The sequence below is a fragment of the Enhydra lutris genome, unplaced genomic scaffold (genome assembly GCF_002288905.1).
Source record: "Enhydra lutris kenyoni isolate GAN:26980312 unplaced genomic scaffold, ASM228890v2 scaffoldscaffold37, whole genome shotgun sequence".
NCBI classification, from domain to species: domain Eukaryota; kingdom Metazoa; phylum Chordata; class Mammalia; order Carnivora; family Mustelidae; genus Enhydra; species Enhydra lutris.
In genome coordinates, this window is record NW_019154121.1 from 3,314,648 (window position 1) to 3,342,047 (window position 27,400).

Consider the following 27,400-nt stretch of genomic DNA (forward strand, 5'->3'; position numbering starts at 1 on the left):
TCTTTCTTTCTTTCTTTCTTTCTTTCTTTCTTTCTTTCTTTCTTTCTTTCTTTCCTTTTCTTTTTTTTTTTAACAGCTTCTGAAATATAGGCATTAATTCTTCTTTAAATGTTTTATAGAGTTCCCCTAGGAAGGCATCTGGCCCTGAGATCTTGTTTCTTGGGAGATTTTTGAATTACTGCTTCAATTTCCTTGCCAGTTATGGGTCTATTCAGGTTTTCTATTTCTTGCAGTTTCAGTTTTTGTAGTTTATGTCTCTAGGAGTATATTCATTTCTTCCAGATGGCCCAATTTTTTGGCATATGTTTGCCAAATTATTGTTACTTATGATTCCATCTCTTGCATTACTTATACATGTAAATAACACTACTATTATTATTAGTCTTTCTGAAAAAACAAGAAGCTGAGTATCAATGTGTCTTTTAGGAAGCTTATTTTAACTGACACAAAAATCCATTTCATTAAAAAAAAATCCATTTCATTGTCTTTTAGATAAAAGAAGAAGTTTTGTGTCTCATACTGAAAAGTCCAGAGGTAAAGCTAGCTCAAGCAAGGATCAGTCCATCATCTCAAATATTTCCATCAAAAATGAGGATACCCTTTATTTCTGCTCTGCCTTCTCTAATCACCATAAATTTATAGATGTACATCCATTCACCAGTTCCTCCATTTTGATTGCAAAATAGATAGATACATTTCAGAGAGTTTGTGTGCCTCTTGTGTGTGTAAATGCATTTTTGTGATGCGTGTGTGTGTGTGTGTGTGTGTGTGCATATATATGTACATGCATGTATGACAGGTGGACTCATATATACATACAGAACTGATGTTCTGGAAAATATGTAAATGGGCAACATTTTGAAGTACATATAAATTTTGAAGTTTTTAAGAGGATTTTGAAGAGGCAGTATTTTATATTAGAGGAATAACATCTAAGTCAAGGTTTGGAAGACATCTTGAATGATTTGTGTGTAGTGGCAGCAATCATCTCTGGTGCACACAGCAAAGTGTATGAACCCCTGCAAAGCATATTTACAACAGGTGGGATTTTACCACACATGCCACTGAATGCTCCAGCATTGAAGTCAGTATTTTCCAAACCTCATTGATCTTCATTTTCCTCCTCTGTAAATTGGGAGTGATAAATATTCACCTTAGAAGGTTGTAATGACTGCAGATCAAATGTAACAATGTCTGTAAAACGTTTAACTCTTATTTTACTTTTAGACTGCATTCTTTCAACAATCAAGTCTAAAAGATGAATGAGAGTCCCTCGTTGTAGTAACTATGAAAAAGACAAGGAAACTTGCTTTACTAAAATCCATTGACAATTTCATTTTCAATGGCTAGAAGTAGATCCTATGCCCATTTTTTTAACAAATCATTTTTTTAAATTAAGATCATGAAACAAGCTTATTAAATTAAGCCTTTAGTGACTACTTCTGGGGAGTGGGGTGGCATAAATATTTAAAGCAGGGTATTGGGTTAAGAAGCCAATACAAATTTAAATTAAAATATTTAAGGACCCACAAAGCCTATACTCAGAAAACAAACCTCTACTACATAATTTCTTCAAATTGTAACATATTTATTTCTGAGACAGTAAATTCTGTCCTTATATGTGATTTGGAAACAAAAGTTTGATTTTATTTTCCTTTAACAATCTCAAAAGGGAATAAAGCAAGATAGTGAAATAACAGAGAATAGACAGAGAAAAGAGGAGTGAAAGAGTTTAGCTATCCTATTGAGGACATTATTTTCATGGATACAGAACCAGAGTCCAGAGTGCTAACCGTTACACCATGGAAACCGCTGTTATTGATACAGAACCAGAAGCAATAAATTGATTCCTTTTCTTGTGAAGATCTCACTGTTAATTTCAACAAAAAGAGAACTTCTGGAAATTGGCTGGCTCATATAATTAAAAAAAAAAAGAATGTCTACATCTGAAGTAAAATAATAAACAAATATAGCAATTTCTTAAACAATATCTTGTACATTTAAATAATTATAATTCTTCATAATAGTCACTGTGAGAATCTATGTAATCTACTAATTTCATTATTAAAAATAATAAAATTTTACTTTGGTTTTGTCTCTCCTTTATTTGAATATTCCCAATTGTAATTTCTTTCTTTTGAAAGCATTCATCCACTTATAATTCAACACATTAATTCATAAATATTTCAGCTTATGCTCTATGCCACAGGAATATGATACAGTTTTTATTTCTTAAACTTTATGTAGTCATCTCTTCTAAAACACTGCTAGAATAAGTTTAAAAAATATTGTAAGTAAATAATACTTATTTTGCCTGAATAAACACTACAGTGGTCTGTGTTCAACAATGTAAGCTAAAAAGAGAAGAAATTTTTCTTTTAGGATACATATCCTTCTCTAGGCAATGGAAATGAGATGGAGGAAGGAAAGACTATAGGACATATTAAATAACTGGAACAATCTGACCTGGGATGAAGCATACTGGGACTGAAATTTGAGGCTAAAATTAAAAGGAGTTGGACCTTAAAACACATTTTTATCAAAACAACACAAAGGCCAATTTGCTCAATACTTTCAATGATCAAAAAGAACAAGACATAATACTTTGTCTTAAATAGAATAGTTGTTGGGTTCCATAAAAATACCCATAATAATATAGCAATGTAATCATGTGCAACATCTATTAAATTGATGATTAGTTATGGTAATACCCAGGATGGCACATTCATGATGTGTTACTGAGTTGTTTCAGTAGTGGGTATTTTATTCAATGTTAGAATAGAAATTTTTTCACTATAAAGTTCTACTGTGTCTTTGGCTATCATTTTTAGTATACAACAATAAATATGAAGAAATAAAATGATTGCTCTGTAATAGCTAAAAAATAATACATCTTGATAGGTTATTATAGTTTGTGGACTTTTGTAGTACATTCTTACCCAGAGGAATAGAAAAAGGTAAATTCATGAGTAGAAAATTCTTCTATGGTAGAAGAAAGTCTTTTGAAAAGCTTTGAAAAACCTCAGGTGAAAATTCTTTGGGGAAGATTTTTGGGTCTATTTTGTGAAGTTTCTATCTTACATTATCTCTGTTTTCTATAGGGAATATATGAATTTTGTTTGCAGATCATATTATTATTATAATGTGCACAACTTTGTTAAGTTGTTATCCCTTTACCATTTTTCTTTGAGATCTTTTCTTTAACATTATTCCAATCAAATTTTAAATTCTGTACATCTCTGGAGAAATATTATATTTGAAAACATCATGACTACTAACCACTGTAATAGCTTCATTTCTTTTTTTATCTATCCAATAGCCTTTCATGAATAAAAATAGTCTGTGTGTACGTGTGTGTGTGGGTGGGGGGGCTTTGTGTATGTCTGGTATGGCAACAATACAAATTTAATAATAATTATACATATTAGATTACATTATTATACAGAAAAAGTCATGGGATATGCAAAAAATCAAGAAGAATCTTAAAGTATTTATAACATTTGGAAACCTCCTGAAAAGGAAAAAAAAAAAAAAAAAAGATAAGAAAACAATACCAAATTCTAGTATCTTGAACTACTAAATAAACCAAGAAAAACAACTGCTACACTACTAGTGAAAAAATTAAACTAAAAATGTATTGAAGTTGAAACGTTTAAAAGGTTTTAAAAAGTAGAATAGTTTGGAAAACCAGAAAGCACCCAATTCTATGTTATCTGTGTCCTTATAAGAATGATTATTTAAAAAAAAATCAGTTGTATCAGGAAGAATGAGCTCAGTTGTCAGTAGTTCCATACCACATACGAACCAAAAGTCTGTACCCTGTACACAATAACTATCCTCTGAAATGGAAATAAAAATATGCCATTTTTGGGGGAAGAGGGACTAGATAGCAGAGAAGTAGGAGACTGTGTTGCAACCGGTCCCCTAAAGTGACTTAATTATCTACTAGAACACTCTGAACACCCATGAAATCAGCCTGATATGAAGGATTATACACTTCTTGGATCATAATGGGGGCAGAAGAAACCAGTAGAAAAGTAAAGCAGAGTGGCAATGCACGGACAGATATTGGAGGATAAAAAGAAGGGGAGAGAGCCACCAGAAGCAACCCACTGGAAAGTAATACCCCAATACAAACATGCCCTGTGATTGGGGATGAGCATTAACTTGGAGTCTGGTTAAAAGCACTCAAAAACAGTGAAAGATCTTAAGGCTCAACTGGTGGAATCTGGCAGTCATGGGCATGGGCATAAGTCCATAGACCCAGGACAGCCACCGCTGGTGACCACCGGAGCCAGAGAGAGTGCAACAGAGCTTCCAACTCCTGGTACCTCAGCCCCTGGGGTTGTGTGGCTTGCACTACCCCTCAACTCGGCCCACTCCTGCCCCTTCATGAGGAAGTCTGGTGACTGCGTCAAGCTGTGCTCCTTAGAACTACAGCTTTTTGCACTCTGCATGCACTATGTGGCTGGGGTGTGACCCACTCCCCACCTGCACCAGAGAAAGCTCCATAGGTGTCCTAACCAGTGGTCTCTAGGATGGGGCAAGGATCTGGACTCTCACAGCCCGGCCCTGAAGGAACTAAGAACAGTCTCTGGTCAGGATCCATTGGTGGCAACCTGCACAACTGTGAGGTTTGGACCCCAGACAGCAGTCCCGGCAAAGGCAGCCACCAGAAGTGGTCTCCCTGGACCAATATCACTCACAGTTTTAGTGGCATGGGGGTGCAGAGACAAGCGGGTACTTTGAGTGATCCCTGAGATGGTGAATGGGGACAGGCACTGCCTGTGGGAGTTTGCACAGTCCAGCAGAGTTTGCAGAGAGGGTGTCTGTGTATTCTGGATCACCCAGAGGGGAGCAGACAGGTTTCTCTCTGAGATTGTGGTATGGGTGCAGTTTGCTTTCCACTAAACCTCCAAAAACCCACAAAAAGCCACCAAAAAACAAAACCTCCAGATAACAAAAGCCTGAAAAACAGGTTGTCACAGAGCCCAGCCCCTTGATATGGGATAAGAAACTCAACCCAAACAAGACTGACTGGAAAACAATGTGGCAGACCCCTTCCCCAGAAAGCCAGCCAAAAGAATGTGAGAACAACAACCACAGGGTCCCCATAAAACTGTAAAACCCCAATATCAGGGAAAAACAAGATTTTAAGCTCCCCATATTCCCTTAAAATCTGTATATTTCATAGATGTAACTTTTATTTTTAATTTGTTCTCACTATTCTAGTACTTTTTATTTTTTTTAACCAACTTACCATTACAACTGGAGGTTTAATACAACATATTCCATAATAACCTTTTTGTTAACTTGAACTTTTTTCACACATATAACTGTGTTTTTATTTTTCTTTTCTATTTTTTTAAATATGCATATAGATATAAGCTTCAAGGTAATCCTTTTTACCTAATCAATACTACCCCTATATATAAACCAGTTTTAATTCTCCCTTTATGTCTGGAAATTTGAGTTCTTTAACAAAGGTATCAAGATACAGCCAGGAAGAATCAAAATAAACTTCCTTGCCCACATTGAAGATTTATAACCACCCTCCCATCTTTTTCTTCTGTCAGTGTTTCTGTGTATTTGTTTTTGTTCTGGTATTATATAAATCTTACACTTAGGGTTCATTTTGGCTGGGTTCTTTTTTGTTTATTTTTTCCTTGCCATTTACTTTTGTTGGTCTTTTTGTTTGTCTGTTTTTGTTTACATACCTTATAAATCTTACCTTTGGGGCGCATTCTGGCTAGGTCTTCTCTTTCTCTCTCTCTCTCCCTCTCTTTCTCTTTTCTTTCTTCTTTTTTTCTTTTTCCTTTCTTTTTGGTGGTGACTTCTGATTGCTCAGAAACATTCCAGGTTGCAACTTACATGGATCACGGTTGATATATTCAGTTATACATTCCCTCAACCACCTCTCACCAAAATGATGACGAGGAGGAATACCCAACAGAGGAAAAATTCAGAAACCGTGCCCTCTCCATCAGCACTATTAGATGTGGACATAAACAGTATGTTGGAAAGGGAATTCAGGGTAATGATTACCCAGGCAATGGCTAGGTTGGAGAAAACCATTAGTGACAACATAGAATCTCTAAGGCCAGAAGTGAAAGCCACCCAGGAAGAAGTTAAAAATGCTATCAATGAGATCCAATCTAATCTAAATTCTCTAACACATAGGGTAATGGAAGCAGAAGATAGAATCAGTGATCTAGAGGACAAACCGCTAGAGAAAAAGGATCAGGAGAAGGCATGGAAAAAATAGCTTAGAAGCCATGAAAACAGAATTAGGAAAATAAATGACCCCATGAAACATTCCAACATCAAAATTATTGGGATCTCTGAGGTGGTGGAGAAAGAGAGACTAGAACATATGGTTGAAAAAATTCTGGATGAAAATTTTCCCAATTTGGGGAATAGAACCAGTGTTTGTGTCCTACAGGTAGAAAGCATAGTCCCCAAGGTCAATGAATCTAGAAAGACCTTGAGACACTTGATTGTGAGACTGACAAATCATAATTTTATACAAGAGCTTCTGAGGCATCTAGGTGAAAGAGATTCCTTTTGTACAGAGGAAGGTCCATCAGAATAATGTCAGACCTGTCCACAGAAACCTGGCAAGCCAGAAAGGTTTGGCAAACTATATTCAGGGAACTAAATGAGGAGAACATGCAGCCAAAAATACTTTATACAGTGAGGTTGACATTCAACAGGGATGGAGAGATAAAGAGCTTCCAAAACGAACAAAGTTTAAAAGACTATGAGACCACCAATCTGGCACTACAGGAAATATTAAGAGGGGTCTCTAAAAGAAGAAAGAACTCAAGAAATATGTAGAGCAGAAATTTACACAGACAATCTATAGAAACAAGGACTTCACAGGAAACATGATGTCAATAAAAACTCATCTTTCAATAAACATTATCAATGTGAACACCCTCAACGTTCCCATAAAATGGCACAGGGTTGCAATTGTATAAAACAACAGTACTCATCTATATGTTGTCTATAAGAGACCCATTTTGAATCTAAGAATGCATTCAGATTAAAAGTGAAGGGATGGAGAAGCAACTTTCATGCCAATGGGTCTCAAAAAAAAAAAAAAAAAGCTGGGGTAGCAATTCTCATATCAGATAAATTAGAATTTAAACACTGTAATCAGAGATAAAGAAGGATACTACATCATTCTTGAAGGGTCTATACACCAGAACGATCTAACAATTGTAAATATTTGTGCTCCCAGTACAGGAGCAGCAAACTACATAAGCCAACTGTTAATCAAGATAAAGAGTCATATTGATATGAATACATTGATAGTAGAGCATCTTAACAAGCCATCCTCAGTAATAGATCATCCAAGCAGAAAATCCATAAAGAAACAAGAACATCAAATGATACATTGGACTAGATGGACCTCATAGATATATACAAAACATTCCACCCTAATACAACAGAATACTCATTCTTCTCAAGTGCACATGGAACTTTCTCTAGAATAGACCACACACTAGGTCACAAATCAGGGTTCAGTCGATGCCAAAAGATTGAGATTATTCCCTGCATATTCTCAGACCACAATGCTTTCAAACTGGAACTCAACCACAAGAAAAACTTGGAAGGAATTCAAACACTTGGAAGCTAAAGACCATGCTGCTCAAGAATGTTTGGATCAACCAGGAAATCAAAGAAAAACTTAAACACTCATGGAAACCAATGAGAATGAAGACATTTTGAACCAAAACCTATGGGATACTGCAAAGGGAGTTCTAAGGGGGAAATACATAGCCATGCAAGCCTCACTCAAAAAAAAAATAAAATAAAATAAAATAATGAAAAATGCAGAATATACCAGCTCTCTTTACACCTTAAAGAACCAGAGAATCAACAGCAAATTAAGCCAACCCCACACACAAGAAGGGACATAATCAGGATTAGAGCAGAGATCAATGAGATAGAGACTACAGATATAATAGAATACATCAAAGGAACTAGAAGTTGGTTCTTTGAAAGAATCAATGAGATCGATAAGCCGCTGGCGAAACGAACCCAAAAGAAAAGAGAGAGGACCCAAATTAATAAAATTATGAATGAAAAGGGGGAGATCATGACTAACACAAAGGAAATAGAAACAATCATCAGAAATTATTATCAACAGCTATATGCCAATAAGTTAAGAAACCTAGATGAAATGGATGCATTCCTGGAAACCTCTAAACTTCCAAAACTGAATCAGGAAAAAATTGGCAACTTGAATAGACCAATATCTATTAATGAGATTGAAGCAGTGATTAAAAACCTCCCAAAAAAACAAGACTCTGAGACTGGACAGATTCCCTGGAGAATTCTACCAAACATTCAAAGAAGAAATAATACCTATTCTCCTGAAGCTGTCTCAAAATATAGAAACAAAAGGAAAACTTCCAGACTCTTTCTATGAAGACAGAATTACTCTGATCCCCAAACCAGGGAAATACCCCACCAGAAAGGAGAATTTCAGACCAATATCTGTGATGAATATGGATGCCAAGATTCTCAACAAGATCCTAGCTAATAGGATCCATCAGTACATTAAAAAGATTATCCACCATGACCAGGTGGGATTTATCCATGGGATGCAAGGGTGGTTCAACATTTGCAGATCAATCAATGTGATAGAACAAATCAATAAAAGAAAGAAGAAAAGCATGCTCCTCTCAATTGAGGCAGACAAAGCATTTGACAAGATACAGCATCCGCTCATGATTATAATGCTTCAAGGTATAGGGATAGAGGGAACATTCCTCAACTTCATAAAATCTATCTATGAAAAACCCACAGTGAAAATCATCCTCAATGGGGAAAAGCTGATAGTCTTCCATTTAAGATCAGGAACACAACAAGGATGTCCACTCACCACTCTTGTTCTACATCTACTAGAAGTCCTAGCAACAGCAATCAGACAACACACACACACACACAAAGGTATTTAAATTGACAAAAAGAGGTCAAACTCTCTCTTTTCACAGATGGCATGATACTTTCTATGGAAAACCCAAAAAACTCTACCCCCAAACTACTATAACTCATACAGCAATTCAGTAATGTGGCAGGATACAAAATCAATGTACAGAAATCAGTTGTTTTCTTATACACTAACAATGAAAATATAGAAAGGGAAACTAGAGAATCTATCCCATTTACTATAATGCCAAGAACCATAAGATACTTGGGGATAAACCTAACCAAAGAGGTGAAAGATCTGTACTCGAGGAACTACAAAACACTCATGAAAGAAATTGAAGCAAACACAAAAAGACGGAAGACCATCCCATGCTCATGGATCAGAAGAACAAACATTGTTAAAATGTCTATAGTGCTTAGATCAATCTATACTTTCAATGCCATGCTGATCAAAATCCCACCGGCATTTTTCAAAGAGCTGGAACAAACAATCCTAAAATTTGTATGGAAACAGAAGAAACCCTGAGTTGCTAAGAAAATGTTGAAAAAGAAAAACAACAACAACAAAGCAACAAAAAAAAGAAACCTGGAGGCATCACGTTGTGTGATTTCAAGCTTTACTACTAATCTCTGATCACCAAGACAGCATGGTACTGGCAAAAAAAACAGACACATAGACTAGTGGAACAGAGTAGAGAGCCCACATATGGACCCTCAACTCTATGGTCAACTAATCATTGACAAAACAGGAAAAATATCCAGTGGAAAAACGACAGTCTCTTCAATAAATGGTGCTGGGAAAATTGGACAGCTATGTGTAGAAGAATGAAACTCAACCTTTCTCTTACACCATACACAAAGATAAACTTGAAATGGATAAAAGTCCTCAATGTGAGATAGGAATCTATCAAAATCCTAGAGGCAAACATAGGCAGTAACCTCTTCGACATCAGCCACAGCAAATTCTTTCAAGATATGTCTCCAAAGGCAAAGGAAATAAAAGCAAAAATGAACTTTTGGGACTTCATCAAGATCAAAAGCTTCTGCACCACAGTCAACAAAATGAAGAGTCGACATATGGAATGGGAGAAGATATTCGCAAACGACACTACAGACAAATAGCTGATATCCAAGATCTATAGAGAAAACCTCAAACTCAATACACACAAAACATATAATCACATCAAAAAAGGGGCAGAAGACATGGACACTTCTTCAAAGAAGACATACAAATTGCTAACAGATACATGAAAAAATGTTGAGAATCTAGCCATCAGGGAGATTCAAATCAAAACCACATTGAGACACCACCTTACACCAGTCAGAATGGCTAAAATCAACAAAACAGTAAACAACAAATGTTGGAGACTATGTGGAGAAAGGGGAACCCTCCTACACTGTTGGTGGGAATGCCAGTTGGTGCAGCCACTTTGGAAAACAGCGTGGAGATTCCTTTAGAAATTAAAAATAGAGCTTCCCTATGACCCTGCAATTGCACTTCTAGGTATTTACCTCAAAGATACAGATGTAGTGAAAAGAAGGGCCTTCTGTACCCCAATGTTCATAGCAGCAATGGCCACAGTTGCCAAATTGTGGAAAGTACCAAGACACCCTTCAACAGACAAATTAATAAGGACAATATTGTCCATATATACAATGGAGTATTATGCCTCCATCAGAAAGGATGAATACCCAACTTTTGTATCAACATAGATGGGACTGGAGGATATTATGCTGAGTGAAATAAGTCAAGCAGAGATAGTCAATTTTCATATGGTTTCACTTATTTGTGGAGCATAAGGAATAAAATGGAGGTCTGGGAGATGGAGAGGAGAAGTGAGTTGGGGAAATCAGAGGGGGTGACAAGCCATGAGAGACTGTGGAATCTGAGATAGAAACTGAGAATTTTAGAGGGAAGAGGGGTGGGGGGCTTGTGAGCCTGGTGGTGAGAATTAAGGAGGGCACATATTGCATGGAGTACTGGGTGTGGTGTATAACGAATCAATTTTGTAACACTGAAAAAAATTAATTTAATTTAAAAAAATATGCCATTTTCTTAGTGGTAAATCTCTCTTAACTCACAGTCAGTTAAGTTTATATGTTGAAATTACTAAAAGCAAATATATTTTGTGTCATTTTTAAGAATTATAGAAATAGCATTAATTTTTAAATCATTTTAATGTGTAAAAGAATTTATCAGGATATATGACAAATAGGCCTTTTATTCTATAAATTTTTGCTTTATATATCTAAACTGAACTATTAGATACATAATAGTTCAGGTTTTTATATGTTATTGAATTGACTTTTATTCACCATGAAATACTTTTCAAAATAGTTTTGCATATAAAGCCCCCACTTTTTTTTTTAAATAATGTAGTCATACCAACTATCTCTAGGTTCATGCTTAAATGATAATTTTCTTTTCATCATTGTATTTCAAGTTTTTTTATTTCCTCATATTTAACATGGCTTTTATAGGTAGCCTATTACCGCATTTAATACTGTTCCATATGTATCTTATAGTCAATCCTTTGTCTCATTCCTTTTTCTGTATATTTCTTCATAGTCCTTGATCTATTCTGAAATTTACTGATACTATCTTCTACTTTGTTCACTTTTTTATTATGTCAATAGAAAAAATATCAGTTTCAGATAGTATAATCTGTATCTCTAGAATAATGACTTTATTTATTATTTACTTTAACCATGATGTAACATAACTATTAACTAGAGACCCTAAAATAAAGGAGATAGAAATATTTATGTGTTAATAGCAATAATTTATGTATTACTAAAAAAGCAATATTTAGAAAAATAATTGATGGACAGAAATTTTCCAAATCACAATGAAGACCTCAAACTCCAGATTCAAGAACTCAGATAACAATACATACACATATGCACACATAAATTGTAGGCCTCATAGTCAAATTGTTTCAAATCAAAGATGAAGAAAGTATATTAAAACAAGAGAAAAAAAGTGTTTGATATTGTTCAATGGAGCAAGAAAGGTCATGACATCTAAATTGAAGTAAGTAAACTGGTAGTAGAATGATATCTCTAAAAGTGCTGTAATCTGACACCTCAAATTATATATCTTTGGTGGTCATCTGGATCAAATGGAAGCCAGCAGTATAGGTGGTAACAGAATTCACCCAAGGCAGAACAAAAGAGATAGATGTTTATTGAATGCACTGCAAGGAAGAAGTGGGCAAGACTGCAAAGGACAGATTCTCTGCCATGAGACAATGGTGCAAGCTGCAGTTAAGGGGGGAGGTGAGAAGGCATGGGAGCATATGGAATTTTCCTTTTTTGGTACCTGTGTCCCAGTGTAAGTAAACCATTGGTCAGCTAGGGCTTAGAGATGTTTTGAGGTGGGTAACCTAATGAGCTTGTTTACTTTCAGCCAGGGGCTTAGGGGTCACTGTGGGCCCTTCTACCTTATTCACATTTCTACATTCTCTCCTGAGAGATTGACAATGACAAATCTTTGGCGTTTGGGCAAACGTCTTATCTTTAGTAGCTTCTTCCTGAATGAGGGGTATAGAAGTGTCCCTACCTAAACTTTTCAGTCCATCAGGAATGCTGTGCAGTTATAGACCAGAACATGGCATTATATTAATGTGCTGATAGGTGCTTTGAATGAAATTCCTTAGTGGCCAATTTTATGGGTTTTAGGGGGAGGGACCCTCGGATTGTATGGACTGGAAACCTTGTTGCATCATTATTCCCATATGAAATTGTTAGATTTTAGAAGAGACAAATTTAACAGAGATTAAAGAGAGGGGGACCAATAATTAGGACTATGAGTATTGAGGGATCCTAAGGAGGGAAGAAACCAGGATAGCCATGATTAGGTTTCTTTCCGGGAAAATCATCCTGTGTTGTATGGTCCCAGAAGGAGGAAGCCAAAAGAAGGTTATGATGAGAAAGACAAAGATTAATGCAAAAAGGGGTGATGATTATATTGTGAAAGCAGGACATCAAGGGGGAAACAATTCTAAGTAAGTTATTATTTTTGACCAAGTAAATTCTGAGAGGTCACCCTAAAGGAAAAGATCAAGAATGAAGTCTTGGAATTGGGAAGGAGAAATTGTGAGAGTTTGGAAAGGAAAGTATGTAGGGAGTTTTTCTAAGATAATATCTTAGGATGATTGAATGTGAGAGAATGGGGATTGGTAATCAGCCAGACTCATGGGCCTCTAGGCCTCTAGGTATATATCACTTGAGGCTCTTTTGAGTAATAGATGTAGATCTCCAACAGGCTGGCAGCTGTATTTGACAGAGGACTCCTCATCTTGAACAAGAGTGGCCTTGATTCTGGAAAGGTGGATCCATGGGAGAAGCTGTGAACTTTTATTGCTGTTGGAGTGTTCAGGAGAACTTGATAAGGCCCAATCCAGACAGGTTTGAGTGGTTTTTTGTCTCAAGAAAGAGTCTAAAGTGTACAACATTACTGGATGTAAGTTTTGAATGCATGTTACCTGAGAAAGAAGGATTAGGTTTTGGACTACAATGGTTTTGGTGGTCATTATAGACAGAGAGAGTTTGCCATAGAGATATAACATACTGTGTGCCTGAAGACTTTTTTTTTTTCTATAAGAACTGACACCAGAGATTCTTGCAGGGAGGCATGTGCATAAAATGTGTCTGTCAGTCCTCCCCTCATTTTGATTAGGTTGAAGAAGTGGGAGAGGTTTATGGACTCCCTTGGGGTTGATGCAATTATAAGTAGAACATATCTGAGAAATAGAGAATACCTGAGGATTTGAGGAATCTTCTTGCCAAAGAAAAGAGGTCCTACTAGGTCTTGAAGGGCCTTAGCCCAGATATAAGTTATTAAGAAATTTCCATTGTAACATTCCTGAGAGTAACAGTTTATTATTAGGGTCTTGCAGCCAACCCTTTGGAGTATGGGGAAATGCTTTTTCAATGTCCTTTGGGTTTCTTGCTGAGTATATTGTGGGGAAAAGGGATTTAGATTGGGAACCAGAGCGGATGAAGGGACAGCCTGGTGACCTCCTTTGCTAATCTGACAGCCCTGTTGTTTCCAACAGAGACTGAGTCATTATCCTTTTGATGGATTTGCAGTGAATAACTATTTGGGTGGGGAGCATAACTGCTCCCATACACTGCATGTTTATTTAACTGGAGTATTTTGGACTGTGAGGAGGCCCCTCTCTCTCCAAATAGCAACATGGGCATGGGCTACGTCGAAAGCATAAGCTGAATTGATGTATATTTATTTTCATTTTTGTGCCCAGTTTGGAAGGCCAGGTAAGAGCATTCTGCATTTAGTTTTGCATTTTGCAAGGCAACTGGCTGAAGTCCAGACTCGTTGATTTCAGTTAAGCTAACAATAGTGTACCCAGAGACCTGTACTCCTTATACTGTGAAGCTGCTACCATTCATGAACCATATAGTCTCTGGGTCCTCTAGATGTGTATTCTTAAGATCTGGTCTGGCACTGCAAGTCAAGTCTATGGTTTCTAGGCAAGAATGTAGCAAGGGAGCATTTGTTGTGGGATCTGGAGTTAAGATGGCAGGATTTAGGGTCTGACCTGGCCAAATATTTAGTTCTGGTGTTTCTAGTAAAACAGTTGGGTATTTTGTAATTCTACTATTGGAGATCCAATGAAGTTGCTGTAAAATTTAGAGTGTCTAATAACTGACAGAGTGTATAAACAGTTATGCCTTGTTCCAAGGTTAATTTAGAGTCTACTTCTACAAGTAGAGGCACAGACACCAGTGCTTGGAGGCATAGAGCTCATCCTTGCTCCAAAGAATCTAGATTCTTAAATGGGTATGTAACCAGGTGTTGGGAAGTTCCCAGAATTTCGATCATGATTCCACAGGTTACTCCCTTCTTTTATGTACATATATGGAGAAGGGCTTTTCAAAGTCTGGAAGGGTTAAAACTGGGCCATTGTAAGTGCCTGTTTGAGGGCTCCAAAACTTTTGTCATTCCAGTGTCCCACTCCAAAATCTCCTCCTCATGTTCCTCATGTTCTCTCAGGGCCTCATAAAGATGTTTTGTTACTAATCCAAGTTGGGATATCTATACTTGACAAAACCAAACCATACCCAAGCACAACTGCTATTTTGTAAAGGAGTTTTCATACTTAAAATGTAACTGTCTTTTTGCAGGGTAGGGAGGGAGAGAATCCCAAGCAGGCTGCACATCCATCATGGAACCCAATGTGGTGCTCAATCTTAGGACCCTGAGATTATGACCTGAGCCAAAATCAAGAGTCAGACACTTTACCAACTCATCTACCCAGACATCCCTAAAATGGGACACTTATGGTGCTCACAAAGATTCTTAATATTAAATATTAGTAGGTTAGTGTTAATCCTAGGATTGAACCTTCTGAGAAGAAGGAAAGGAAATCTCCAAGAGGAAATTTGGGCTTTTGAAGGGAAGACTTGATAACCCCAGGAGGCCAAGCTCCAAAGCACCAGGATACTTGTACTGGAGGTGTTCACACTGGGGCTGCCGATAGGTAAACCAATATATTGCCTCTGAGGAACCGAAGGGTGGGTAGATTCTTGGCTAGTGACTGTCCAAATAAATGTGTACTTTCCCTAAAGGCCTGAGGATGGCAGTCCAAGTTAGCTGTCTGGTAACCTGGGAGAAGGGGCCCTGCCACTCAAAGACAAAGAAGAACTAGGACTCTAGGTGCACTGGGTTGCAGAAGAAAGTGTCTTTTAGATCCAACACAGTATACCAAAGAGTGACCAAGAGTATCTGTCCTAGGAGGGTTTAAGGGCTGGGAGATTAGGTGAATAAGAATAATAAGCTTATTGATAGCTTTTAGGTCATGTAGCATTCTATATGAGCCATTGTACATTTTTTATTGTGAAGGTGACTTTATTACAAGGTGAATTGCAAGGGTGCAAAAGTCCCGTCACTTAAAGTTTTTGTATGAGTGGCTGTAGTCCCTCTCTGGCCTCTGGACATAAGAGGTGAATGGATTTTCTGGGAAAGAAATGAGGATCTTAAATTGTAGGCTTACTGGGGATGTTGATAGAGAGCCCTGGAATGGTGATATACCATAACTGAGGGGGCATCTGTAGAAAACTGGAAACCTTAATGTTTGAAGGGACTAAGACCTCAGAGGACAAAAATGTCTTTGGAGGTGGTCAATCTGAGAAAAGTAAAGATTAGTTTGTACCTTTGTCATTATGCCCCTTCCAAGTAACAGAGTGGGACAATCAGGTAAAACAAGAAAGGTGTGGGTAAATGTATTTTTTTTCTCAAAGAACACATTAAGGGAAAATAAAGCAGTCCCCCTTTTGGTGCATGTCTTGCTAGTGAAAATAATGGAGGACTGAAAGGTGATGTCTGAGTTTCTTATAAGGGTGGAATAAGTGGCTCCCATATCTATCAGAAAATCAATTTTGTGTCCTGCCACATCCAGGCTCTGCCATAAAGATGGAGAACTTGGGAATCTCCACAGCCTCTGGGCCCCATCAGTCAAAGGAGAAGAGATTGTCTTCCCCTGCTCTGTTGGGCTCCTCATAATTGAGGGCAGCTGCCAATTACCCAAAGTGGCCTTGGCCTGAGGCTATCAATTACCTGGGAAACCAGGGCTTGTGGCTTTTAGGCCTGAGGTGGCCCTCCTGCATGCTGGAAGGAGGAGCAGTTCCATCTCCAATGTCCTGGTTGTTTGCAGGCCAGAGAATGCCCTGTGGAGGGGACTTTCAACATTCCCAGGCCAGACGCCCTGATCAGAAATAACAGAAGCATGCCTGAGGGGCATGGGGTGGCTTAGAAGTTTATACCTTTTTTTTTTTTTAAGATTTTATTTATTTACCTGACAGACAGAGATCACAAGTAGGCAGAGAGGCAGGCAGAGAGAGAGAGAGAGAGGAGGAAGCAGGATCCCTGCGGAGCAGAGAGCCCCATGTGGGGTTCGATCCCAGGACCCTGGGATCATGACCTGAGCTGAAGGCAGAGGCTTTAACCCACTGAGCCACCCAGGTGCCCCAGAAGTTTATACCTTTAATGTCTTTTGTCCCTGGGTGGACCCAGATAAGGGCAGGGAGCTGGCAATAAATAAAACATGAAATAAAAATGAAATAAAAACATTACATTCAAAAGAGCAAGAGAAGGTGAGCCATACAATGTTCTTTAAGCTAAAGGAAAAAAAAAAAAAGAAAAGAAAAGAAATTCCCAGATAAAAACATGAAACTGGAAAGAGGAATGATGAACAGAATAAATAAATAAATACATAAATAAATAACAAAATGTAATGAATAAAAATAGAAAACTTATTGCTTAAAATTAGTAATAAAGACAATAAAATACATAGTGAGATTTATAATACATATATAAGTAAATATAATAATAGCACTTAGGATGAGAGGTGTTTTTAAGACTTGGTCAATATAATAATTTGAGGTAAACTGTAGTAAATCAGTTATAAATTATCATCAAGAAATGGAAATTACTTGTCTTTATCAGGTAGGTATAAAATACTTAAAGGTAGAAAGATTCAAGAGATTTATGATTTTTAAGTACATTTATCTTCACATTGACACCCCAAATCTCAGGTTTCAGCTACTGTCTCATTATGTCTTAATTTTGAAATAATAAAATTTTCTGGGTAAAGAAAGATCAAATCTGGGGCATGTGGCTGGCTCAGTCATTAAGCCTCTGCCTTCAGTTCAGGTCATGATCCCAGGTTCCTGGGATCAAGCCACACATCAGGTTCCCTACTTGGTGGGAAGCCTGGTTCTTCCTCTCCCACTCCCTCACTTGTGTTTCCTATTTTGCTGTGTCTCTCTCTGTCCAATAAATAAATACTGTTTAAAAAAAAAAGAGAGAGATCAAATCTCATGAGTAAGTATTGGATTTTGTCCTTGTATTATTCTTTCTTTCTTCTTTGATAAATCAGACACATTTTATATCTTACCTACTAGGCATCCTAACTTTCACATCTAGCTTTTAATTGGTAATTAATTGTATTCAGCCTTTAAAAAATCCTTAATAATCTTAAAAATCTTAAAGTTTGTCAAGTTTTTGGTCATTAACTCTTCAAATACTCTTTATGATCATCTCTCTCTTTTCCCTCTGGGACTCCTATGTGCATATGCTGGTATGTTTGATGGTATTCCATATTTCTCTGAGGTTCTGTCTATTTTTCTTCATTCATTTTCTTTATGCTGTTCATATTGGATACTCCAAATTGACTTATCCTCAAGTTTACTGATTCTTTCTTTTGCCAATTCAGATGTCCTCCTGAACCTATTCAGTGAATTTCTTATTTCTGTTATCATACTTTTTAAAACTAGAATATATACACACATTATATATATAGACACATGATGTATATATACACACACATATTATATATAATTATTTTTGTAATGATATTCACTGTTTGGTAAGAGTTCTACTTTCTTTTAGTTATTAGACATGGTTGCCTTTGTTTCTTTGAACAAATTTACAAAAGCTGACTTAAAATTTTTCTCTGCTAAGTCCAGCATCTGGATTTTTTAAGGGACAGAATCCAACTGCTTTTTGCCATTGTTATTTCTTTGTGTGTCTTGAATTTCTTTCAAATGACATTTTGAATAACATGCGGCAACTCTGGAAATCTGATCTTCCCCACAAATCTCCAGTTGTTCTTCCTGTCCTTTGTTTAATGACTCTCCTGGATTGTGTAAAGCCTATTCTCTATTACTTGTGACCAATGAGATCGCTGCTTGGTTAGTTTAGCAGTCAGTAAATTTGACAGAGATTTCTGCAAATGACTTGTACAAGTAAGTCTTAGGACACACTTTTAATACTGCTGCAATCAATAGTTCTGACTTAGCCTTCACTTCCTGTATATGCAAGATCTCTCAATAAGCGGAATCAAGAGATTTTGGTTTCCCCAAGTCTTTTCTTGGAATCTGTACAGCCCTTCTATATTTTCAGAAATATGTCAGAGGTTTTCAAAGTGCCCTAGGGGCAACTCATTCCCTAGATCTTCCTTTTGTTTTCTGGTCAGGCTGTTGTTTGCCCCATCTAGGACTATCCCTCAAGCAGCTGCAATCTTAAACCATTGGCATTGGTTATTTCATTAAAAAAAAAAAAAAAAGGCAAAACAAACAAACAAACAAATACCAAAAACCTGTGAGGCTGCTGATTATCAAAATGACAGAAGAATTAGAAAAAAGGTACAGAAAAGAATAGGGCAATTTAAGTGCCAGGAAATTCACTGTTTTACCAAGATTTAGCAGTTTTTCTTGAATAAATACATTTCTGGTTCTGACAAGACTTTAGTTACTTTCAAAAGGTCTGTAAAAGTTAATTTTGAAATTTTTTGCTAGTGTTCTAATTTCCTTGTTAGAGAAGTGGTCTTTTGGACTACCTCTGCCATTTTGAAGTCTGATTAACATTTCTCAAATAGAAAAGCTATGGTGCTCATTTAGCCATTAGACACAATTTCTCCATTTCAGATTTTCATTATAGACTTAAGCAAAAATAGAATGCCAGTTTTTTAAAGATATTACTTATTTATTTGAGAGAGAGAGAGAGAGAGAGCTGGGGAGGAGAAGAAGTGCCCAGCAGACTCTGCACTGAGCACAGAGCCTGATGCAGTGCCTCAATCTCAGGACCCTGAGATCATGACCTGATCAGAAATCAAGAGTTGAATGCTTAATCCAGTGAGCCACCCAGATGTCCTAGAATGACATTTTTTTTTTAATGTTAAAATCTTGACTAAAAAATGCTTATTTCAGGTACTTAATCTATGGAACATGCTTTTCATATATTCCTCTAGAAATTTTAAGTCTTCCCTTGTATCCCTTATATACAGGATCTGAAAGCCACTGACTTGTACATCAATAATGTAAACCTCTGGAGAATCAATTATTTGAGTTACATTTAATCGTTATCAATATACCATTTTTTGAGAACTTGAAAATAAAGTATTGAACAAACCTGTTCTGTATCTATCACAAAACTGGTTTGAGTGTGTGTGTGTGTGTGTGTGTGTGTGTGCACACATATGTTTACTGTACTAGCTACTTTGACTCAGAAAAAGACAGACAATGTATCTCAGGAGAAATGTGCCTTGGAAAAGAATTCAAACCTTGTGTGTTCTGTAGCTATGTAATGTCAGACACTGAATATCTTATACTTTATAATATTTCCTTTTATAGAACATGGAATTTAAGACTGTGAAAAAAGGTGCTGAATTTCTCTGAACGTTAAAACTTCTTAGTATAAGGAGTAGACTGGCAAGATTGAGAACATTGTAAGTGTTGGGTCCCCAATGTTGGGTCCCCCAATAATGGGTCCGTGATTAAAGGAGCGAGACTGATACAAAGCGAAGGTCAAACAAAGCTTTATTTCATGCCAAGCATCAAGAATCAAACCAACCATCAAACAGACCGGTTGGGGCCACCCCTTACAAAGAGGATGACCCCTCTCTCCCTCACAGACTAACTTTTATAGAGCAAAGGCCATGTGGTTGGGCCTGGCCATGCACAGGTGGCCAATGAAATTATAACACACAGAGAAAGCTGCACAGTCATGCTAGGTGACCAATTTAATTAAAATTTACCCTAGTAGACATTTGAACCAGCCTATCACCTTGGTCAGATTTGGCACCCAAAAGGTGCCCAAAGGGCGGGGCCCATACTTCTTGGTAGCTAGGAGACAGTATACGCCCCCACTAATTGAATACCTCCACCTGGCCTGACCCACCCTTATATTTGGACTTTATTACCTGGGATGGTTTTTGGGACTTGTTTTTAAGTAAGTTCCCGGGAGGCAGGGGCAGAGTCAATTTAAGTTTTACAACAAAATGGCAGTTCAATGGGGTGGGGCTGCTCTGGCTGAATAGGTCCTTACAGTAAGTTTATTTATTTTTCTAATCATTAGCAATATAATTGCAAACAAAGCAATGAATTTTCAGGGAGTTTAGATTCTAGACAGAATGACAAACAATAAGCATGTAAGGAAATACTTGGTAAGATTTTTATTTGCAACTATAATAGAAAATTATTCAAATTCTCTATATTAATTATCTAGGTTGTTATTTACATGTTTTTTATTTGTATAATTCCACAGAAGAATTAGCTATGTGAAAGAAAATGATATTAATTAATTGGATGATGGTTGCTAATTATATACAACCTCTAGAGTTAAAAGTAGGGGGAGAAGAATGTTATATAGTATTTTAGATTTTATCTTCATTTCAACATATTTTAGTACAAATTTAATTGCTTTTTATTTTTAAATCAGTATTTATTTAGTTATTTATTGGTTAAGGATTTATTTATTTATTTATTTTGGGGGGATGAGAGAGGCAAAGGGAAATAGAGACTCTCAAAACAATTCCCCATTGAGTGCAGAACCCAATGAGGGGCTCCATCTCATGGCCCTAAGATCATGACCTGAGCTGATATCAAGAGTTGGTTGCTTAACCAACTGAGCCACCCAGGTGCCCCATACATTAGTCTTCGTTTAGTTTAATGTTTCTTCTTCAGTTGAATACTATGTTTTGTACATAATTGTGAAGTACAATATGTTTATATAGAAGCATTGGATTAGACTAATTATTATTTATGATTCAAACAGTTTCCTGGTAAACAAATAGATTTTCTATTATAAGGTTGAGTAATGACTTACTACTATTTTTTTCACATCCTCATTAAACAAGTATGTAATTATATTGTATTAGAAAAATAATTACTATAAACTGATAAAAGCAGAACTCTGTTCTCTGAAAGTTTACTTACAAGAAATGAAGTTAAATTCAACATCAAAAATTTACCTAGTTCAAGGGATTGCTCTTAAAATAAAAATATATATATATATATATTATTTTTCATTCTCTCTTCAAAACACCATTTTAAGCTAAGATAGAATAATTTATTTTTAAAATGATAAATGAATAGGAAACTAATTCTTTGACCATGCATTTACAGGTGAACAATGCAAAACCTAGTCCACTAATTAATTTCTTTTACAAGTAAGAATAATGAAACAGAAAAGTTACTGACTTGCTAATAAAATAAATTTGGTTTGCAGTGGACCATGGGCCTGGATCACTTATCTTTGGACTGACACTAAGCTGAACTCAAAAGTATTTATTAATCTATATTTTACTTATCAATTCATTTAATCATATGAATCCAGGCAAACTTCTACCATTATTTCAATTTGATACAATAATTACATGATTCATAATAAATATTTTCATCAATAGAAAACTTGTCAGGGGATGAAGAAATTAGTAAATGTAAGAAGAGGCAGTTGTTTCTCATCAATAATGTTGGATTGCTATAACAAAGCATTTTCACTATGTATTTGGTTTTCCCAGATCTGAATAGGTCTCTCCAAAACTCGTATATTGAAATTCTAACTCCCAAAGATGATGGTATTTGAAAGTGGGGGCTTTTGGAAGGCAGTTAGGTAATGAGATAGTGCTGTCCTGAATGGGATTAATGCCCCTATAAAAGAAACCTCACAGAGCCTCATAGAAACTTTCACTATGTGAGGTCATGCAAGAAGGTGTAAGCTATGAGCCAAGAAGAAGAGGGTGTTCACCAAAAAGCAAACAAGTTTGTGACCTACTCCAGCCTCAAGAATGTAAGAAACAAATTTCTATTGCTTATAAGCTCCCTGGTCTTTAGAGTTTTGTTACAGCAACCCAAATGGACTAAGAAATTTTGAATTTTTGATCTATCCTCAAGAAGAGATAATTACTTTGAAAGGACATTAATAAGCACTCAGTAGTTTAAGCTTCTGATTGTAACAGCTCTCCAACTGATCTTAAGGGTTAACTTGCTTCAAGTTAACACACTCCTTACTTGTTGACCTAAGTCCCTTGATCCACAGCAGACAGGTCACTAGGCATAAAAAAACAAAACTTTCCCAACCCACATAGGCCACAAGCCTGTTTGATGCCACTTTAGCTTTTTGATTAGCCTAGCAATATTTTTAGCAAAATGATTTTCTTTTTTGAAGTCATATAAATGGTTTTTATTAATCGTCCTTTGTGTATCTGTAAACTGTGCCCTCCTTTGCAGAAAGAACAAAGTACTTCTGCACACCATGAAACAGGACCTGGACCCCCTTGCACAACCCCTGAGCACTGAGATCATGTTTGTAGCTGGTACCATCTAGTATGCAAGTAATCAAGTAATGTTGCAGACCACTGTATTCTTTTACTGATTAATTACCCTAAACTCCTTTAAAAACCTCTGGGCCCGACAGAAACCTCACAGTTGGCTTTTGGACAACAGGTAGCTGACCTCTTGAATAAAACTCACATTCCTTTCCATCCAAAATTCATCTCCTCAGTATTATTGGTCTTTCCAGCCATGCACAGCTGGACTGGGAGTTCAGTAAAATGATGTTTCTTACCTTCATTCTGACTGCCTTGTAATCAGAGAATGTGATTAGTTTATTCTACTTCACACTGAAAACTCTCAGTGATCAAGTTTATAATTACGCAATTAACTAAAAATCATAATTTATTCAACAGCATTATCTTTTTTTTTTCCCAACAGCATTATCTTGATTCCTCAGTCAGTAAGAGTCTTGAAAAATTATAAGTTTTAAGAGTTAAGGATAAAACCAAAGGTTACAAATAAGAAGTTTAAGAGGTACATGCTTAAATAAGGAAATTTGAGTGATTTTATAACTGGGGGGAAAATGTATTTATAATTTTCTTATATATTACTCATATTAAAGAAGCTGATTAATCTCATCTTAATGGCTACTAGTACTTTAATTAAAGATAAAATGCAGGTATTTATTTTGTAATTCAGGCATTTTCTGTAATAGCATATAGAATGGTACCAAATCAGGCTTCTGGACTAGACATTATTCTAAGATCCTTCAGGCTTTGTTGACTCTTTAGGAAGCAAGTGAAATTTTGCCTTAGAATCTGAAGAATGTGTATTTAAATAAATGTGAAACTATGAATGAAATATATTCAATGAAGAGTGGTCATCTTCAAGAACAGAAGTACTGGGATGATCATATTACTTGCAGAAAACTGATTTATGTTAGGAAAGGCTCATAACTTCCAAAAGGGCACGCATGGTAAATATTGCATGATAGAAAGTCCTTTAAGAATTATACATTATGGGGTGCCTGGGTGGCTCAGTGGGTTAATAAGCCTCTGCCTTCGGCTCAGGTCATGATCTCAGGGTCCTGGGATCGAGTCCCACGTCGGGCTCTCTGCTTGTCAGGGAGCCTGCTTTCTCCTCTCTCTCTCTCTCTCTCTGTCTGCCTCTCTGCCTACTTGTGATCTCTCTCTGTCAAATAAATAAATAAAATATTAAAAAAAAAAGAATTATACATTATAATATTCTCTGGTCACAGAGCAGTTTAAAAGATAGGCATATAAGAAATATTTCATGCATTATCTATATAACCTTAACTAATATATATCTTAGACCTTCTGTTTTAAACTTTAATTTCTGCAAATAAATCTCCCCATGCATTGGCTATCTTGCTGATCAAAAATAGGTACATGAACATATTCAATGAAACAATGATGGTGAGTTTTAACACTTACTTTATTAAATCTTATTATGTGAAATTAGTATTTGGTGATAGTTATACATAATCTTGTTATTTACCTTTTTAGTTACTTTTAGACCTAGTTATATAATTTATAAAATCAGATTACCTCTTCACACCTTTTCTGTCTCTACCATGGAGGATAAATGAGGAATAAAACACCTATATATTTGGAAAAAAAAATCAAAATATTAAATGTGTGTATACACAAACACACAAATATATATGTATATAGCACATACATATGATTTTTTTCTAAGAAAACTTCAGTCTTAATTAAGAAACCTTCATTATTTATAAAATTTCTTAGACTATTGGTCAGATATAGATAAAATGGATAGGTTTTTGTACATGAACCAGAGAGTTCCTCTGGGTTTGGTTATTGCTGATACTAGATCAAATGACCAAACAGTAAGATTGTATAATTAAAAATACATTTAATTGTGATTTCTTTCTTATGAAAAACAATTTCACTTTATGACAAGAATGCCAAAGTACTCTTAGAAGCTTGTAGTAAGCAATCACCTCTGCTGAGTGAAATGAAATTGCCTAAAGATTCCCTGGCAGATGTTAGAAAATGGACTAAAAATGTCAAGGAAGTAAGCAGTGTTGACCTTATATAAGGCCACAAGATCCACCAGAGTATCACCTTTATACTGAGTTCATAGGTCACCTTATTCATCAAGACCATCAAAAATAGTCTTTTGAAAGAAGCCCCAACAGACTAATAAGCTCAGCAATGGGTCTTTGCAGTCCAAGACCAATGATGTTAAAGGATGTCATCGAACTGGGCTCATTAATATCTGTGAGGATAAGGGAACCCTGAAATAATTGAGATCAGGTAGCAGAAACCACTGGAGGCAAGGGGCCTACATTTACTATAATAAGTGGTAAGTTCAGAGCCTGGGGGATTTGACCCTAAGGCAGTTATGGAAATGGTCAATAAATCATGACAACTTTATGATAACAGGTGAATGGCCAAAGAGGGTACTGTTTAACATCTATAATCAGAGGAAGCCAAGAATGAAGGAGCAGAAAGAATGAAGGCAGTTTCCCTAATAAAAGTCACATCCTTTCCTCAATTCCTATATTGAGCCACTTTTCAAACTTTTACCTCTTGGTTAAGGAAATGGTCAAGGCTATAGGGGGAATGACCCTACTATATCACCGTAAGTATATATCGTAATTATAGACTATAATTATCATAAAATTATGAAGGATCATTCAAAAATTTTAATGTGCACTTGAAAAAGCAAATACTTAGACATTTGGGTGACTCTCAGAAACAGTGTCTGAATTTACAGTCCATTTCTTATAAGGGGCAGGTAATATATAGAGTTCTACTTAGAATCCAAATTGTAGTAGGTCCTCTGGGTCAGCAGAGCTACCCAGTGATTATTTTCTCATTGTCTGAGTGTGTAATTGATTTTAACCACTTGGCAATAACAATAACCTCACTTTGGGTCTTTGGCCAATGGAATAATTACTAACACAGTAGGAAAGGCCAAGTGGAAGCCTCTGAAACTGCCCTACATTTACCAAAAATAATAAATAAAAATCAATATTGCTTTCTTGGGGTTGTGATTAGTGTCACCACTTAGAACTTCAGAATTCAAGGCTGGTCCACTTATTTCTCCAATTAATTTACCAGAACAACCATAAGTACCACAAGTTTAATCAATCAATACTTTCATAGTGCAGTTGCTGTGCCCAATATAGTATCATCACTAGATCTTATAATTAAGGCTTCAAGTATAGCATATATAACCTATCATCTGGTGTAGGTATTATTTTGTATTCTTATAAAAAATAATAACTAATATGAATTCACCTGAAACTAATAAAATATTCCTTCATAAAATTATGCATGGTTAATTATCTTCTGCTCTCTAGCATAATATAATATGGAAAGAATTAGACTATGGAGTTCTTCAAAACATCATATTGTTCTGTTACATTGATGGCAGAGATCATTGGACAGGATGAGCAAGAACAGGGCTAGTTTTCTTAGAATTTTTAGTAATACAGTGTATTAAAAAAGGTGAGAGATATATTCAATGGAATGTCATAAATATAACAGTTTCAATGCAGTTTGGACCAGTACTCATACTAAAATATCTCTTACAGTGTATAAAAATAATTATTGAGCTTTAATTCTCCTACCTCAAAATAGGAAGTACAGTGCCTGATAATAGTATTTGGATTCTGAAATCAACAAATTCTGGATCTAGAAATATTGCTCTGACCTATATACTGGATGGAATGAAAAGCTGTTACCTATGAGTGTTACCTAAAGCAGGGGGATACTAGAGTAGGTCTAGCATCTTTGTTTCCCTATCTTTGTGAATTAGCACAAAGTCTGATAGGACCACACCAGGAAACCATTAAAATACATGGTAATAGCTAATAATATCTCTAGTTATGTCAGAAGTGACCAATTTCCAAATAAAATAACCCAATGGATCTTAACTAAATTAAGCTTATTAAACTTAACCTTACTAAACCAAAACCTTAACTAAACCTAAACCTCAACTTACTTCCCTTTAGGCAGATCCTCAAAGCTCTCCTAGTAGCTCACACTACCTAACACTGAGGACAGTGTGAATGTAGGAGGAATTCAGAATGAAACTAGTCAGAAATTAAAATATATGGCTTTTGGAAAACTCACTGAAGTATGTGTTTTAAAACATTGGCTGTCCAATTTTCCCAACACCATCTATTGAAGAGGCTGTCTTTTTTCCATTGGATATTCTTTCCTGCTTTGTCGAAGATTAGTTGACCATAGAGTTGAGGGTCTATTTCTGGGCTCTCTATTCTGTTCCATTGATCTATGTGTCTGTTTTTGTGCAGGTACCATGCTGTCTTGATGATGACAGCTTTGTAATAGAGCTTGAAGTCCGGAATTGTGATGCCACCAACTTT